The sequence below is a fragment of the Corvus hawaiiensis genome, chromosome 3 (genome assembly GCF_020740725.1).
Source record: "Corvus hawaiiensis isolate bCorHaw1 chromosome 3, bCorHaw1.pri.cur, whole genome shotgun sequence".
Classification (NCBI taxonomy): Eukaryota; Metazoa; Chordata; class Aves; order Passeriformes; family Corvidae; genus Corvus; species Corvus hawaiiensis.
This window is the reverse complement of record NC_063215.1, coordinates 70,457,465-70,476,671: the sequence shown is the minus strand read 5'-3', so window position 1 is coordinate 70,476,671 and position 19,207 is coordinate 70,457,465. Positions and strand designations below refer to the sequence as shown.

The following is a 19,207-nucleotide window of genomic DNA, read 5'->3' as shown; positions in this document are numbered from 1 at the left end:
CCTGCCCAGGGAAGTGGTGGGAGTCACCAGTCCTGGAGGTATTGAAAAGAAATATAGATATGGCACTTAGGGACCACAGAGGGCTTTTCCAAACCAAGCAATTCCTTAGAATCAGGGATGGTGGGTCTGTGTCCCAGGTAGCTGAGAGACACCGTGTGTCCCAGGGGCTGGCATGAACTGTTACCTGGAGCCTGCTTCTCAAGATCCTGTCCTAACTTTTCCTTTCAGCTGCAAGATTTTGTACAGATACCAGAGGTCTGTGCAACCTGTGGCTCAGGTGCATGTTGTTTGATCCCTTCATTAGGAAACCCAAAGCCTTCAACCAAGTTTCTCAATCACTGTTGCCCATCAAACCTGGTAAAACAAGTGAGAATTTCGTTGGGGGAAGAGTGGGGACATTCATTGTATATACCAGCAGTTACTGAAAATTTAAAGCTTTTGTAATTAGACTTTTCCTTTCTTTTTAAAATTTAATTTTATTTTTAATACAATGGTGCTGAAGAAACTAAGGTGCTCTCAGCTGCAGGGATGGAAGCATTACACTGTTATGTGCTGCAAAATGAAGAGCAGAATGTTGTTGATCTCTTAGCTTAAAATTCCTGTTCTCTAGTTTTAAAATGTCATCGATACAACAATTTGCTAAGATGTGCTAGCACTGCTTTACAGAGCTGTGACATTTTGCATTATAAAATACTGCTTGAAGCAGGGGGTTATTTATTATCTCATCCCTCTAAGCTGATAAACAGTGCAGAGGTTGTCACTCAAGGTGCAGATTACAATATGCAACAAAAATAATTTAAATTGTTTCTGATGTGTTTGAGCAAGAGATATAAAATATGCTAGCATTAATTTGTGTTCTCAAAATTAAAAGCAGATTTGTTTTCAAATAAAACTGATGCATTATGTAACATTCAAATTTCAGGAAATATGATCATAATAGCACACAATAATAAGTTGGGGTTTTTTTTAATCTGAAAGATAAGTAAAGATTTAGGTACACAGGTAAAAATGGTCTTGATGTCTTTTTTTTTTTTTTTTAATCCTCAAAGCACTGAGTCTACAGAAATCTGTAGTCTGTAAATTCAACTTTTTTTTTTTGTCTGCAGCTTGACACAGTGTAATTTTAACATTGAAATGTTAATAACATTTTCAGGCAATAATTCATGCAGTTCTATTGCTTATGTCAGTGGTGAAAAGGAAAGACATTTGCCAGACCTGGGTAGTTGTTAAAAGGTAGTGTAAGCTTGAACACTTTTGTGAAGGGCACAGGCATCCTTCGTGGCTGAGAACCCTGCAAGCTGGACAAGAATTGAGGACATCCTTCAGGTTTCAGTTTCTGCCTTTCTTTTTGTTTTTGGTGGCAGTGAATGATATTGCGTAACTTTGAATGCTCACAGTATTTTTTTCATGCTTGTCAAATTTGGGAGCACACCTGAGCCATGAATGGGGCTGAGAGACCTCTCTGACCCTATTAATGTGTTGTAGAACATCTTGTCTACCAGGATAGATTTGCCTGATTCAGGGAAATAATTGTGTTACTTTTAAATAGCTTTACTCATTTTTAATATGGCTTCACATTTGCAAGGCATAATCTGGCCCTTTCCATACTGTGACTTTCTCTCTGAATTTCAGCAGAACTGCTCATGTGTTTAAAATAAAACATGTGCCTAAGTGCTCTGGTGGCCAGAGGCCAGAGTACTCAACATGCTACAGGGCTGAGCCCTAAATGCATGCTGCTTTAATGTATAGTCTTCTCTAGCCCAGGAAAAATCAGGATTAACTCTATAAGAAGTGTCACAGAAGTGTGAGGAAAATATCTTGCTACATGGAGGGTAGCTCAGGCTCCTAGCAAATACAAGCAACAGAAGCAACATCAATGATTTTTTAAGTTGTATTCAAATGAGGTGCTTTTTGTGGCTAATGAATTGGTCAGTTAATTTTCTCATCACCATGTTTGAGCTTGTTCCTGCCGCTGAACAGTCTCTTATTTTTTCACACGTTGAAGATGGCATTAATTTAGCCTTCTTTCCTGTTATAAAGCTTTAAATGCCTTCACATTAATGTCTAATAAATGAAATTTGTGGTTTAATCTGCACATTATTGCTGCTGAAGGAGCAGAGGGATGCAGGTGGGAGATCTCAATTCTCTTTCTTTTCTTCTCTTCTCATTTACACCAGAGACATTCCAGGATCCTTATCAGTTAAGCAGTTTGTGTGCGTTTTTTCCCATGGTAATAGTGACATGAAGTGGGAAATACTTCAAACATGCATCTTTGCAAGTATTCTTTGGTAACTAAGTCTTCAACATTGAATTTAATGCATATTGTTTTTTTCTATCAATATCTGTGAGGGAGCTTTTCCTGATTGGGGGATAGTTGAAAGATATCCTTTTAAATTATTATTAATTGCTTTCACTAGAATAAAATCTGTGTTATTTTGCTTTGGATAAGATACTGAGAGACAGAAGGGTGATGTTAAGTAGAGTGTAGTTAATTTTTTTTATTGATCACTGAACTCTTGGTGGCTGTTTCTGTTGCTTAGTTGTCCAGTCTGCTCTTGGTCAGCTTGCATTTTTCTTCTTTTCAGTCAGCTAGTTTTACATAAATTGTTACACAGCATACTGAAGAGGCTCTTTTGAACTGTTGCTTTCCAGAGGATATTTCTTTCCTCATGCTGGCATGTTGAAACAGGGGTTTCAGCAATCTGACTGGGCTCAACAGTTTAGCCCCTGTGCTCAGGAATCTCCAGGGGCACATTTTAAATGCTACACAAGCAAGATCCAGGAATTGTGATTACTGTCAGTAAAGTATGGGAAAGGAGCAAGTGGCTTTCCAGTCTCCAGGGGGGACTCTTCTGGCTTGATGACAGAAGATGAAATTATGGGCATAGGACGAAAATAAAATGGAGTGTATGGAACTAGTAAAGCTCAAAAATATGAAAGCTAAAATTTATAAATAAAGGGCTGGTAGTGGGGCGTGCTTGGGGCTGAATGCAACATGGAAGCGGGCCACAGCTGAATGTCTATAGAGTTTGGTGGATTTTCTCAGAAAAACTGAACAAAAAACCAACCAACCAGAAATTCTTCAGTCTCAACTGTGGTGATGAAGAGTTATAAATAATACTAAAAAAGACACTAGCAATTCAGAGTGATTTGCAAAGGGTTCTCTGTAAAGGATGTGCAGCTGGTTTTTGTTCTGTGTAGGGGACTGGTTCCCCCCCATCTCAACAATTACTCTTCAGTCCTCAATTGAATTTCCATCTGTTTCCTAAACTTCTGCTGGCTACTGTGGCGGGTAGATTGTCCTGCTGCCTTCCAGCTAGTGTGAAGTGTCTCAACATGTCTTTATTCCTCCACCTATTGGTTATTTCCTAGCAGATTTGTGTGTTTCTAGTCAAAACATATGCTGGCATCTGCTAAATGCAGAGTGCTTATGGTGAATGAAAATAAATAGAGCATACAGTTTGCCTCTTCAGATATTGTAGGTAATGACATAACAACTGTTAAGGCAGGTTTTGTGTGGTTTTTTGTGCTTTCTGCAACATTTTGTACTTTCCAAACATGCCTATTTCTCCACAGTAATTCTGAAGCCTATTGATTGCCTTTTTCTTCCTCTGCTCCCTTTTTCAGCAGAGATCGAATCCCTTCTTTCTTCAATTTTTTGCTTATTTTTATTTTCACTGAAATAATGGGGGAAAAGTAATGTATATGAACTCCAGGGATCTTGTGACAAGATTTTTATCCATGTGCAAATAAAAATATAGGATGAAGGAAATTGTCAAAAAACAGGAGAAAGGTTCAAAAAGGTATTTATTAAATGTTAAGCTTTTTTATGGATATATGTGACTCATGCTTGCCAAAATCTACAGGTTAGGAGGTAAGAAAGAAAAACATTCCTGTGTCTAGGGAGATCTTCCTGTATGTTGTTCAAGTAGTCCTTTGCAGATATTTTTCTCAGCATGAATAGAAGGTGACACAGAAGTATGCAGAGAACCATAAGAGATAATATTGTTATGCTCAGACCTTTGCACTTCTCAGGGGCTAAAGAAAAAGGAAGTGAAGGCAGCTTTATGGTGGAAAGGACCTCTGGAGGCACCTTCTTCAGTCCACTGCTCTAGTCAGGGCTAACTTCCTAGTTTGACTGGGCTGTCTCAAGTCTTGGTCACTCAGGTTTTGAAAACATCCAAAGGTGGGGCCTCTGACTCTCCCTGCTTCTGGCATTGCCTCTGCTCAGCCTTCTGGTCCCAGAGTGGTGTTGTGTTCCAGGAGGAAGACAGACAAGTCAGCTTCTGCCTGTGGAGGACTATGTGAAACCTGTGAGATGGAGAGAAAGGACAGTACACCTCAGAGCTGACAGAAGGAAGTGTTACTTTAAGATTTGAAAGCAAAATAGTAGGTAAAATAAGCAGGTTTATTCCAACAGCATGTGCTGTTTGCTTCCATTAAAATTTGGAATGAGTGCACTGATACCTTACTAGAAAGCAATGCTGGCATCTTTCAAATGGGAAAAAAAAGTTTCATCTTCTATAATTATGATGAAGATTAAGAGCTTTCTAACCAGCATAATCTTAGCAGAATACCATAAACTGTGATAAGGGCTGTTTTTCAGGACTGCAATAAAATATGCCTGTATAGAGCATAGCTCAATCTTCACTAGTTGTATGTCACTGCTAAGTGGGTTATCACTGCCACTAGTAAAAAATAGCTCTCTGTCACAAGCCTTTGTAACTTGCTGTAGTACAGTGGTTCTAAAATACATTTATTTCTTACTGAAATACCCTCAAACACCCTACCCTACAAGATATTTGAGTATACATGGTACTGCAGTAGTGGGTTTATATAATGTAAGAAAATAATAAGCTTTTTCATGGTTTATTGATATTTATTATTTGAATAGTCAAGATTATTACCATTTAAGAATATGTTATTTAGAAAGAGTAAGGTAATTCTTGTGAATCCTACAGAAGAATGATTAGGAGCATTGCCAGTTGCCTTCTTTTTAAGGAGCATAATGACAGGTTTCAAATGCATTTTTGCTGAGCTCCCTCTGAAGAAGCTCAGCATCCACAGAATAACAATGTCAGAAAACAGTTTGTGTTTCCACTTGATTAGCTCATGTCACTTTCGTCTCTTTTCTGAATTTGCTGTAAAATCCTGCTAAATCCTTCCATGGTTCTGTATATGCTTCAACCCATTCTGTCAAATCACAGAGAGCTTATGAAAGCATCTTGCCAAGTCATCTGGAGGATCTCTGGGGTTTTTCTGGCTTATAGCATGGAAGCATGCTGAGCCCAAGGACGGGGCTGATGACAAGGGAAGGTCTGTCCCTTGGAGGGAAGGGGCTAGTTGATATCCCTCCTTGCTGGTCACTGGGCAAAGCCTCTAGTTGTGTAGGAGATCATGATACTGTGTGGCCATCTAAGTGTGTGCTCATAGCCACGGTCCCCTTTTGCCTCTCCTGGAAAGATTGCTCTGAGGTTGCTCATGACCGGGTGCTCTGGGAAGGGCATTTGGTTTCCTCTTTTCCGTGAATTGCACAATGAACTTTCTCCTGCACTCAGAACAATTTATTCTGAAATGGTAGGAGCAAGTGTTCCTCTGATAACCACCCATCCATCAGCACTAGCAGAAACTAGTACTAGCCTGACTTTGCAATTAAAGTTGCAGAAATGTGTAAAGGGGCTTCACTGTTGCTTTGTATCAGAATACTTCAGTCAGTTACAGTCATTGTATGTCCTGCAGGATATGCTATAAGCCTGTTGCTTTTTCCTTATGGTAATTCTGGGTGATCTGTTCCCCTCCAGGGAGAGAAGAGGCATGGTTATGTGACAGAAAAGAAAAATCTTGTTTGTTTTGGGGTGATACTAGAGATGCAGTTGTGAGGAGATATTTCCACGAAGTTTGAGAGTCTGACTGAATGCTAACCTTTGAGCAAGTGACTTTCTATTTGGTCAGGTCCTTGTGCTGCAGTTATTTTACAGAGCTTTATTTCTTTTTTCCTTTTGTTCAATGAAACGGCACTAAAAATAAAAATCAAAAGTAACCTCTGTCCCAGTCCCCCATAAATAAATAAATTTACCCTTTATAATATTGTTCCAGCAGCACAAAAGGGACAGATAACATTAAGTAGTGGTATTCAAAATTTCCTGTGTTTTCTGCAGGCTTCTGTGTTTTTATATCTTTGATTGCTACTTTTCTCTGAAAATAACAGGCATAAATGTTTTCTAACAATGCATCAGCAGCTTATTCTAATTTCTGAATTCTAGGGATGTGTCCTCTACCAAGTGTTTGGGGGGAAAGCAGTAATTTTAATAATCTATGTAATATTTCTCATAATATATGACTTCTAAGAGAGGCAAAATCTCCATTACAGAGATAGCTCTAATACCAGTTAGACTTTAATAACATCTAGAATGAAACTCTCTTATCCTTTGATAAGTTACCTGTAAATGTTCTGTATCCTAATTTGTCATTTTCTGCTGCAGAAAAATAAGCATTGGTGACGTGGCGAATCCTTATAAAGCGTTTTCATGGCATGCTATCTTTAATGAGAATCTTGCAGTCTGCAGCTGGGATCAGGATAATGTATTGTCTGTGGCTAAGCATTATGGAAACTTCAGATTTGCTTAAGATCTTTGAATTTGAAGCTTTTAACTCTGTGTGTGATTGTTACCTCAGTTGATAATTAGTAGCCATGTGTGCACATTCACATTCCATGGAGCTGAGTTCATACGTCATGCTTAAATTAGGTACTGAGCAGAATTTGGGCATCCAGCACAAAAATGTCCCAACTCCTTGGTGAAGGATAGCTGAGAAATGGAGAGCTGAGACAGTCCAAGTCTGCAAAGAGGCATGGCAGGACTCCAGCCTCCCGCCTGAACTTTCCATTTGTGACAAGCAATGAAGAAACTTGTTCAGGCCTCTTACAGCTCAGAGCGTTACAGCAGAGAGGCTGTATAAGAAACACTGGGAATCTGGGCACTAATTACAGGAACACTTCTGCAGTCTTTTCTGGGAAAAAAGTGGAGGAGGAGAGGTGCCATTATGCTTAGGTACAAGTGAAAGGAGAGGGAAGGAGGGAATGTTCAGCTCGTTGAAACTCTCTACAGATGAAAAGTTCCTGTCCTTGCAAACAAAAACACTCCATAATAATTCTCAAAAGAAAAGTTGGAGAAACTTAATAGACCATATCTATATAAAGCCAGAGAAGAACTATCAGGGAGATGCAAAATTGTCATCCCAGGACAGAGAGGAAATCTCAGTACAAACTCTGTCTTAAAATCCACTCTGAGACACATTGGGCCAGCCATGGTTTGCTGCCCATCCATGGGTCCCTTCACCTCCTGAGGCTCTGTAGCCACCTACTTCAGGCAACTGCGCACTAGCCCAGGCTGCCTGCTGCCTCTTTTCCCCAGAGTCCTGGGGATGCCCTCACTCAGCAGCTTAGCAGAGCTGCTTGGTGTGATGTGCTGAAGGTAACCAGGAGAGGTCAAGGGAGCTACAACCAATAAAGGGAACCCTGAAACCTGCTCTTCATATGCTCACAGCAGAAAACAATAGCTTCTTGCCTCTCCTACCTCTGAAGACTTGGTCTGGTGGGTACAAATGGTGCTCTCCCTCATCCTTTTCCCATTCCTCACCTCTGCTCCAGTCCTTTTCATCAGTCAAAATCTTGCAACCATGCACTTAAAAATAAAACGCAAAAATTTGTCATTTAATTCCTGCTCAGTCTCCCTGCTCCATTATTTTTTAGATTATATTAGAAAGCAAATAGTCTTTTCCATGCCAGATTTTCCTTTCCTTTTTTTTTTTTTGTGTGTGTATATGTGTGTAACTTTGCTTCCAAGCCTAGCTGTGATCTTTAGCAGGCGCTCTCTGGAATTCCAGAGATGAAAGGCCTATGCCAGGCAGCCAAGCACCATATCTGTCTTTCAGAAACAACTTCCCTTGAAAAGGGGCAGTGGCTTTCCTCCTGTAGCCTGTGTATCAACTCTTACACCCCTTCCTCCTCGAGGCCTTTGCCTTTGGTGTCATTGAGATCATTAATTGATTTCTGGTGTCTGTTCGATTAATCCCTGAACTTTGTCACTATTACAGTGACATCCAAGCTAACTTTCAGCTGGACGCTGTCCCTGATTTTCATTTTCTCTCCATATAGCTGTAGAGCTGTGCCAGACAGCTGGGATATTTTTATTGTCACTTAAGTACAGAGGGGGGTATCCTGGTAGGATAGATCTAGAACAATCTTTGCGACAATTTATTCAGACATCCAGATACATTGGTCCCAGATCTTTCTTTAAGTAATTTTTTTGACTTAGTTCTTAAAACTTAAAAAAAAAAAAAAATCATTTAAAACATTGGCTATTGTATTAACATGGATTTAAAAAATTGCTTTATGGGCAGTTAAGCACTAGACTTTTTGCTGACTTTGTTTTCCATCATAACAGTATTTTACTGGGTGTATTGGGGTTTCACTAATTACATATGCAATTAGGTTTGTTAGTGTAACAAGCTTTGACATTTGTATACAAAGGACAATTGGTAAAATTTGCCCTTACAATTACTCGACTGTGATTATAAATGTGTAATACAGCACATGTAATAGCAAGGAACCCCATTCAGCAACTCAGGAGGTACTTTCTGACCCTGCAAAGTTAATGACTGAAACTCAATAATATTTTGTGCCTTGCACTGATAATATGCACTAGGGGTTTTTTTAAGAAAAGAAAAATGTGTTGATTTGTTGTGTGGCAAAGCGAATCACAGAAGTATCTGAGCATACTCATCTTTTCTCCTGAGGTTTCTCCCCAGCCTCCTCAGTGTGGATATCATAAGAAATAATTCACCAAGACTTTCTCTTTAGGCAATGACAACGAATTACAGCATTGTACTGTTCAAAGTATTACATCTCTGATCCTGAAATGAGTGTACAGATCAGTCAGTACAATGCTGGATCATATTAATAATTTATCATAGGGATAATTATACAGGAAATAAAAGGGACAGGGAGGGCCATAGTCTACTTGCATAGTTTCTGAACATTAAGAGATGTATTACATATCTGATGTGGGTTCTTAATGCGGCTTAGGAACATTGGTCTGCAACTGTGCAGAACACCTTAGAGAACTATTAACACAGCCCATAAAATACCGAGAGACCAGTTACTTATTAAAGGTCTGAGCATCAGGGAGAAATAGTGCAGCTTTAAAAGTTTTAGTTGGGCTGAACAGTGAAGTTTTAATTAAAAAAACTAATAATTGTTAATGTCATTTAATGTTAGCAATCAGGCTTGTCAATAGCTTGTGAACTTTTTCACCAGTACATTTCTTATTCCCAAAAGTCACTTTTGGAGATCAGAATAATGAGCACAGAATAATATTTTTTTTTCTAGCAAGGTGGGACAGGCTTTCTGCTAGCTTACACAGATCCAGATTTCATTCTGGCGTCTTTGTGCAGACTGAAAAACAATGTATTACTCCATAAAAAGTCCTGTTGTGTATATAATAATAGCCTTACTTGTATTTGAAGTGAGCATGAGGATCATTCATAGATTGAAGACAGCAGGGAAGGTTGAAATTACACAAGTCTTATGGCTGTAGCAGTATCCTCACCTGATTGCAACTGAACCAGAGATATTTTCCCCACCCCCACTAGAAAACATTTTAGATACCCCTTACACCCTGTTGTAACTAATTTTGATTTTTAAACTTGGTGGTGGTGAATCTTAGTGTGAATACTAGTGAAGCATCATATTGTCCCACTTGTTTGGAAGCAAAGCACCTCACACATCATGTCTATGCTAAATGCTGTCACAGAGATGACAGGACTGTTTTGGTGGTGGTGGTGGTTTTGGGGTTTTTTTGTTGGGTTTTTTTAATTATAAGGAGAAACTAAACAAACCAACCACTTTGCCCCTTAATCTTCTTTTTTTTTTTTACACTTCGAAGAGTAGGTTGACCAAGGCAGGTGATGATATCTTGCTAATGAATTAATTTTAGATGCTTGTTCTTTTTTGAGCCTATATAGTGAAAATACTTTATCTAGGGAAATTACCCACAATACTTAAATTGAGCTTAGTGGCAAGCCCCAGTCACTGAGTCTCGTCTCTCTCATTTCAGGTCAAAAAGCAGGTGGGTTAGTATCACTCATTTTTTCATTTTCATTATAGCTCTTGTTTCCCAGTGTTCTATGCCATGTTTTAAAATCAGTCACTGGAAGCAATGTGCCCTAATTTCTTCAAGCCTTGCTGAAGCCTTGAGACTGAACTTATGTTTTCCTTGCATGGAATTGAACTTGATACAACAACAAGAGACAACAGGCTCTCTAGGCACATTTTTCTTACAAGATCTCACCAGAGACCTGGTAAGGAATTACTAGGGCAACTCTCCATCCTGCATGCAAAAGAGAGCAAGGATGCATAATTATGTTCAGCTGTTTCCCATACACATCCTCCACCTTCCTTTTGTCTAGTCTCCCTTACCCTCTCCTGGATATTTCCAGCACATCACACCAAGCAGCTGTGCTGGGCTGCTCCAGAGACTGGTAGCTGCTGAGCATCAGGAAGTGAAGTGCTGATGGCTGGGCTGTAAATCGTGACTGGTCCTATGCATCTCGGGGATGAAGGATGAATTTTAAACCAGGGTTTGCATCCAGATATTTTCTCTCTCCTGGACAGTGATTTTTAATATCCCTTGTAATTTTCCTCCCATCATAATAGAAGTTCTCTATTAGTTTCCTCAGAATTTGCTTGTGGGAATTGATACATAGAATGTTGCTAAATTTGTAAAGTAGTATGAGACAAAGCTTTCTGTTACTTCCATTGCATGTCCTCAGCCTTTTAATAGGTAATATAAACCATCTTCATTTGAGTGGGTTTTGTTTGTTTGAGAAGAAAGTTTACTGTATCTCCCTGAAGTGGTTAGGAAATAAGGGTTATTGTCTCCAACTTTTTTTTTTTCATTTTTGGCTTAAAGGATAAAAGCTTTATCTGAGACAGAGATATTTTAATGCAGATAAGCAGACTTTTGAAGTATAATAGACATTTAAACTGAGATTTAAAAATCGTTTACTATTATAAAGAGCTTCTCTGATGGAATCATGGAAATATGGGGTGGGGGAATCCCTCCTCTTTCATATAATATCCCTAGACTGAGAAATGATGTAAGTTATCTTCTATGTATTTTGTTATGTATATTGTAAGAAATAATTGAATTTGTCACTGTGGAGAATGTTCCCTTAGACGTGTAGTAAAGCAGTCTCTTTGAAGAACAGGAATCAAAGCAGTTGGTTTGAAGCATTGGAGTCTTTGTGCTCAGGGACTAAATGCTGACTTATGCCTTGTTTAGGTTAGGCTGCATGGCTTCTTCTTAGCCAGTCAGCGTGACGTGTGCTGACTAGGGAAGAGTCTCTTTTCCTGTTAAAATTCTTTAAACCCAAACTTTCCTCCCAAGTGGACATCCCTTATTGTCCATGTTCATGCTGAGTTTTTTGTATATACATATAGGGTTCATCCCCATTCACAGGCCTAAAAATGTTTCTCTTAGGCCTTGAACATGTGATGTTTTCAAAGAACTACTCCCTCTTATTTCAGAGGTCTTTGCAGGGACAGCCAGCAGCACATGCTCTTCTGAGCAAGAGTGGAGGCTTCTGGGCTGGTTGCTCTCTGGGCTCCTGCAAGCCACACCCTGGGTGGGGAGGTTTGGTCAGGAGGGGCTAGGGGAGAGCAGAAATCCCATGGTGCATGTCACACCCTGCTCACAGCACTGGCTGCTCCACTGCATTGCACCAGCTGTTGTGTGCCACACCACTTACTGGTATCTCTCTCTGGAGACAGGTGTGCTCAAAGCTCAGGAGACAAAGAACATTTCTGTGATTATTCCTCCCCTTCCCTTTTTTTGTTTGCTTCACACTGTGAGTATGAAGCACTTTTGATAGAATTCTGCTGGATGGAACCCAAACATATTGCACAGGACAAGCTTTTGAAGAGATGAGAGCTTTCCTAATATTTGGTAGTCAGTTTAAGGGAGTGACAGTTCCCTTTGATGTCCTGGGCTCCAAATATTTAAGGACGGTGTTGCAGAAAAGGAATAGAAAGCTGGTAATATACTACTTCATTCTGAAATCATAAGCTGTGTAAAGAAAACTTTGAAAGTGTTAGATTTAGGAAAGATAAATGTTCATGCCTCAGGAGAGAGATTTTAAGTTGCTGAAAAGAAGCTGAAAAATCATAATTCTGTGGTTTGATGTTTTGATCTGCATGTCATAGAATGTTTTCGGATGGAAAGGATCTTAAAGATCACCTAGTTCCACCCCTGGCTGTGAGCATGGACACCTACAGGTTGAGCAGAGCTCCATCCAGCCTGGCGTTGAACACTTCCAGGGATGGGGCATCCACCACTTTTCTGGGCAACCTGTTCCAATGCCTCATCACTCCCACAGTGAAGACTTCCTTCCTAATATCTAATCTAAATTTACCCTCTTTCTGTTGAAAGCTATCTCCCCTTGTTCTGTCACTCCATGCTCTTGTAAAATGTTCCTCTCCAGCTCTCTTGTAGGCTCCCTTTAGGTACTGGAAGGCTGCTGTAAGGTCTCAATGGAGCCTTCACTTCTTCAGGCTGAACAACCCCAACTCTCTCAGCCTTTTCTCATAGGAGAGGTGCTCCAGCCCTCTGATCATCTTTGTGACCCTCCTTTGGACTTGCTCCAGCAGGCCAATGTCTTTCTCGTGTTAGGAATCCCAGAGCTGGACGCAGTACTCAAAGTGAGGTCTTAGAAGGGCAGAGCAGAGGGGTAGAATCCCTTCTCTTGACCTGCTGGTCACTTTTCTTTTGATGGAACCCAGGATTCAGTTGGCTTTCTGGGCTGCGAGTGCATGTTACCAGGCCATGTTGAGCTTCTCATGCACCAATACCTCCAAGTCATTTTACCTTTTGTCCTAATTCACTCAAGGACACCTGGTATTTGGGTTTCCGGGAAGGTTTCAATTAGAAACATGTTCAACTGATTAACAGTAGTTGGAAATATTTGAAAATAGATTTTTTCAGTGATTTCTAAAGAAGGCAAGATGTTTACTGCTATGGAACCTCTCCATCTTCCCTGCCCTTTACAACTGGTGTTTTGAATGCTGAAAAATTAATGTCTGAAAGATAGCATTTCAAATCTAGGTGTGTGCACTTCATGGCAATATTTTTCAATCCTTAGGAAACACTTTAGTAGTTTCGTAGTGGCTAATTTAGGAAAACCTGAGTTGAACAGAGGCGATGATTTCATCTCGGGTCTGCCTGTTTCAAGCTGTGTTGCCAGGAAAAGAAATACTATGGTTCCTGATTTGATACCAAAACTATAGCCATTTTCACATTGTCCATTTATGTAATAGTATCACAGCTGATTTCTCTCACTTCAGTTGCTAAGAGGAAGAACTCTAATTAAAGCATGATCTTTGAAGTAATTGATATTTTATTACTTTCTCTTTTTTAAAAAGACCTCATTTTGTGTATGTTAAGATCATTAATACTTTTGTCATTTCAGGAAGAGTAATCTGCTCTTCACTAGAAGGGCTGAGGAAGTGGCTTAAAATATTTCAGAGTAAGCAACAGATTTTCCAGACCTCTCAGTCTGACAGTGCTTTCAGGTCTGATAAGTGTGCATTCCCAGGGAAATGCTCTTTTCAACAATGATGGCATAAGGCAGGTAAGCCACAGAGGTCCCATTAAACTATCAAAATGAGTCTTAGTACGACTCAGATAATGTTTCTGCTGCCTTAATGAGAAAGAATTTTCATCTTAGATCACCTACCAGTAGCTCTGTAAAAGAATTACAGGGTGACAAGGCTAGCTGAGTGTTGAAGATAACCATCTTTGTCCCCACTCTGTTTAACATAGTCTCATTTCAGTGGGGTCCTACCAGTATCATTCTGGGGTAGTGGAGTATCTGTCCACAAGCACATTTGGTTGTTCAAGCTGTTCTCTGCCTTCTCTTTTGTTACAATTGTACTATAACATCTACTTGGTGATGATGCTAATTAGAGAGTTTATTGGCTCTCTTCATGGACTCTGTGATTTTTTTCTGCCGTATGAAAGGCCAAATCTTTGTAAGCATAGGCAACATATGGGTATAGGTAGGATTTGCTTGCAACCTGCCCCAGCATTTCCCACAGATCATAGAATCACAGAGTGCTTTGGATTGAAGTGAATCTTCAAAGACCACCTAGCCCAAGGCCCTGCCATGTGTAGGGTCATCTTTCAATTGATCAGATTGCTCAGAGCTCACAGAACCTGACTGAACATTTCCAATGATGTCTGATTCAAGAGTCTCACAGGACAGCAGGAGCTGGAAGGATCCACTTGCCCAATGGACTTCTTTGGGATGGGCAGAAAAGAGAAAGGTAAATGTAAAGGATGTACTGAAATCAGAACACCTCACTGTAGTACTACTGTTAGTTCATCAGGCTATGGGCTATTCTGAGGTGCCTCCCTATTGTTTTGACTTGTAATTTGATTTGGGAGAGTGTCTGATTAAGAACTTTGTACTGATCCATGAGCTGCCTTCATTCATCATAATGGTACCCACGAGATGTAGCTGAGTCACCAACCTGGGTTATTTTTTCTAGCGTACATCAGTATTTTATTTAATTATAAAGTCCAGATCCTCCTGCTTTCTGTTACAGGCTTTTTATCTTACTCTGGCCATGTCAAAATCAATTTGTAATTCTGTGGTGTACACATGAAATTAGTTTTAATTTGCTATGTGTTTCCAAGGGTGACTGACATTTAATATTTTGTTCTGAGGGTCTCATTAGCACTGTGTACCCATAATCTATTCTATGGGTGTAATGACAGAGGGTAAGTGAGCTACGGAACAGCATCCATCTGTCCCCATAGTGAATGGCCAGAGGGAAATACAGGGGGAAAATAAATGGATAATTGTCAGCATCTCTGTATTTTGCAGCTTAGAAAATCAAATATAGTACTGTGAGTCTGCTGTGAGCTTCAAGGATTTGGCCCTCCATGACCCAGAAGATGCTTCTTAGTATTAATTTGTACATGCCAAGGGAAGGGCTGCCACCTTCATGATGTGTATTTATATTTCACTGTACAGGGGTAACGCCACTAGAAACTTAGCACATTGTGTTAAATTGAGAGAATATTCACTTTGCTAAAACATCATCAGATGGGACAATATACTTATTATTTTTCAGTGCTTCTTATTAATTTCTTATTAATAAGATGTAGTGAGTAAATTGCTTTATATTTTTAGTGTCTGAAAATTACTTCATTGAGGTGTTTGGAAAGTCTGTGCTTCTCAGTGTAGTGGCTAATAATGTCTGGTGATTTTTCCCTGGAAGGAAATCATCATATATTTTTATTAAAAATAGACTATTTTGATTTCTTTTATCTGGAAAATTAATGTCTGTTCACTAGAAGAGTAGTGATTTCTATTAAATGCAAGGATGCAGTTGATGAGAAAAAGCCTTTCATTGTATCAACATAAACATTTGCTTTAAAACACATTGGAATTGTTTTCAGTAATGGATCTTTCAGCTGCGGAGTAGTCATTACAATCAACATAAATACTGAGAAAGAAACATGTACTGGAAAAGAAGCAAAAAGAATGCAATTAAATGATTATGAGATAACAGAAACCTGTGTGAAAGTAGGTAAAGAGAATGATGACTTATTTATAAAGTCATCATTATAAAGTGTTTCAAACCTCATTATCCTGAAGAATTCTTGAGGTTAATTTTTTCCGGATGTTCACTTTTATCACATTTTGGCAGAATACACATGAATTGTCTTGGTGATTTTGCTTTTGTGTGTTTCTTTAGAGAAAAAACAAATAAAACAACATGCAGGGTTTCTTTCCTCTGACCTTTCATTAGATTCCTTTTAAAAATCTGTTTTGCTTTTTATATTGTTCTCCATGTCTGTCTGATAAAATTCCCGTACTCACTAGTTATTGCTGAGGTGCCTATCATGGTGATGCAAGAGCAGGACAGATGGTAAGGGCAGAAGAAAGAGCAGATTGTACTTTTTGATTGCACAGTTATTTATGCCAGGGCAAAGGACAAGCAGAATTGCTTTACCAGAACAACTGCTCTTATCTAGACATTTCACAGGGCTTTTGAAGTTGCATCTGCTGCTTGTAGTGAGTGTTGTCACAGAGCCTTTGGCTTTCATCAGTCCGTGTGACCTGTGGTAGTACATTTTCTCATTTGCAGAAATGCTGCTCTGCACTGCAGAGGGGTTGCTTCAGTTTTCCTTACATTTAATCCTCATAGGACTTTTTTCTTTTGTTGTGAGCATTTCCACAACCTTTTTACAGAGAACTTTTTAGGTGATTTTTTTTTTCTTTTTTTTTTAATATTGAATTCATGTAGAGATTGAACTTAAAGAAATTGTAAAATTATATAAGAATTTATATTTAGATATATGTATTCACTTACATATTCTATAGAAAATATATTCGGGTATGTAGTGAATAACTAGTAATTGTTGCAGGAACTATTTATCCCCCAATCTTTTTATCATATTATATTAATTACCCAGTGGTAGCCATTACTTGTATCCATATAAATCTTAAAACAAACAAACCCAAAAAACCTACCCATATTTTCATCTGAAATTTTTTAGCAAACACTGGAAACTGCAAGAATTTGCCATAAATATATGCATCTCACTATTAACTTTCTCCAATATGCTTTTAATTTTTACTTACTTCATGTAGATATTAGTTTTATCTTATATATAAATAGAAGGTTCGTTATTTTTGTAATATGGATATATATTATAGCTTTATACTTATTATAAGTATGATTTACATAGTTATACATATATAATTTATAGTCTTTATATTAAGAAGTGACTTTGTGATAGGAGATTATTAAAAAGAGGATGAAAGAAAAATTAAAAGTATGTTTCTTTCATTTGGGTTCAGGTTGCCTGTAAAAGAAACATAAGGACTTAGGTCTCTTTCTTATCTTAAAGAATAGGCTAGGCTTTTTGCCCTATCTCATGCCCATTGAAGAAAATTGTATGGAGCTAGAAGGTTCAGTTTTGCATTAGAATCATCTTTCCATATGAGAAATTACATCCCTGTTTATCATGAAGGTGGTTTGATTGCATATGGGAATTGGCTATCTTTATATTCAGCTACCCCCCATTGATCTTAATGGCATATGAAAATAGAAAAGAAAAACAGTAAAAATATATTCTTGACATTCAAAAGTTAAAATTTTCCTTTCCTTATTTATCAGTAGTAATTCTATTAGAATGTATTGTCTCTCGATGACAAGAAATGCCAGTGTTGATATCAGCTTATTTTCCTTTTAGCGTTTGTAATGGCTCTTCTAAATTATTCTCACAAATGTTCTAATCATTTGGAAAAACATGTGAAGGGATGAGAAGAAAGAATGGAGGGGTTTGACTTCAAAGTTTTCTTTTCAAACAGATGAGTGAAATGTGGTGGGCAGTATTACAGTAACTGGGCTTCCTGGCCTGAAGCAAGGCTGCTGACTGCATTTTGGCCTATCACAGCACTGCATCTCTTCAGAGTTCTGTTAAGCTTGTCAAACTTGTCTACACTATTTAAGCAGAAGACAAGAAGGACAGGAGAGAAAAATATGGGAATAGGGACCAATTGCTGCATGAAAAGAAAAAAAGAGCAGAGATTTAAGACTCTTTAAACATATGTTTAACATATTCATCCTCTTTATCTATATTGAACATGTTAAGCATTGGCATCCTGATGGGGTATTGGGCTATTTTTACAGCCACTTTCTTTGGACTTCAGAGACAATTTGTTTGCTCTTACAAATTCAGCGGATCTTGCCACTTGTAAAATTGGTGGTGCTGGTGGACATGTGTCTGCAATGTGTGCGTGCATCCCAGAGAGCCAACCATATCTTGGGCTGCATCAAAAGGAGCATGGCCAGGATGTAAAGAGAGGTGATCCTCCCCCTCTTCTCCATGGTGGTGAGACCCCACTTGGAGTTCTGTGTCCAGCTCTGGGGCCCCTAGCACAGGAAGGACATCATCCTGTTGGAGTGAGTCCAGAGGAGGGCCACTAAATTCAGTAGAGAAGGTGGAGCACCTCGCCTATGAGGAAAGGCTGAGAGAATTGGGATTGTTCAGCCTGGAAGAGAGGAGGCTTTGTAGTGTCCTAATTGAAATTTTCCAGTACCTGGGGAGAGCCTACAAGAGAGCTGGAGAGAGACTTTTAACAAGGGGGTGGAATGACAATACAAAGCCAAGTGGTTTCAGACTGAAAGAGGGTAGCTTTAGATAGGATATGAGACAGAAACTCTTTGCTATGAGGATGGTGAGGCATTGGAATAGGTTACCCAGAAAAGCTATGGATTCATCATCCTTGGAAGTGCTCAAGACTGGGTTGGATGGATCGCTGACCAGCCTGGTCACATGGAAGGTGGAAGGTTTCCTTGCCTAAGTGCATGTCCATTTTTTGATCAAAGAATGCACACCACTAAAAGAAAGACATGGAGCTGCTATCTTTATTAGCTTAAAATATTTTCTTCACATTTGATTTGAAGTTTTAGAAAGAAGTAACAAAGACTTAGAATGTAAATTGCTGTCTTGCTAAAAAGGAAATCCTGTTTCAGTTGAACTGTTGAAGTGGGTGTTGGTCTTGTTGTTCCTTAAGTAGGTTTCAGTGGGCATTTATACAAATATAAACTATGTATTTACACAAATAGAAACTATATTCTTATAGTCACATAACAGCAGGAATTTTGACTGCAGTTCAGCAGAGTTAAAAGCAAATATTAAATGTCACACAGTCTATTATAGTAACTGTCTAATGTGACTATACATACAGATATCTTATTTACGTTTTTGTACAGAAGAATAATTGTAGGAGTAAGGTGGTGTACAGAAACGAACTGTGACCAATGGCTGTTGGACTACTGAGAGTTTTAGTTCAGTAGTGCACCTCTGGAGCAAATCTCCTCATCTGCATTTTTCTTGATGTTGCAAAGCCATCTTCTTGCATGCAAAGTAGACATATGTGGTGAAACTAAACTGCAAGAAAAGTGCAGTTTAGAAGACAAAATTGTAACTACTTTGTAGATTCTGTATATTTCGCGTGTTTTAATTCACTGTAACCTCTTTCTCAAAATGTTTCACTTGTGACTTTGAATCTTTCCACTGAGTGATGAAGCAGAAAACACTTGCATCTGCATTCTTTAATTTTGGCTTGA

The 19,207-nt window shown here is 38.9% G+C and overlaps 1 protein-coding gene and 1 long non-coding RNA gene across 3 annotated transcripts in view; one reads left to right on the top strand and one right to left on the bottom strand.

Moving 5' to 3' along the window:
• The window catches only part of CHRM3 (cholinergic receptor muscarinic 3), a 265,214-nt gene that overhangs the window by 97,286 nt on the left and 148,721 nt on the right, over positions 1–19,207 (top strand). The gene's annotated exons all lie outside the window — the stretch shown is intronic.
• Positions 3,883–19,207, bottom strand: part of LOC125323826 — a 33,020-nt gene continuing 17,695 nt past the window's right edge. The window contains exon 4 of the long non-coding RNA XR_007202666.1: positions 3,883–4,311. This is a non-coding gene — a long non-coding RNA (uncharacterized LOC125323826). The remainder of the gene's footprint in view (positions 4,312–19,207) is intronic.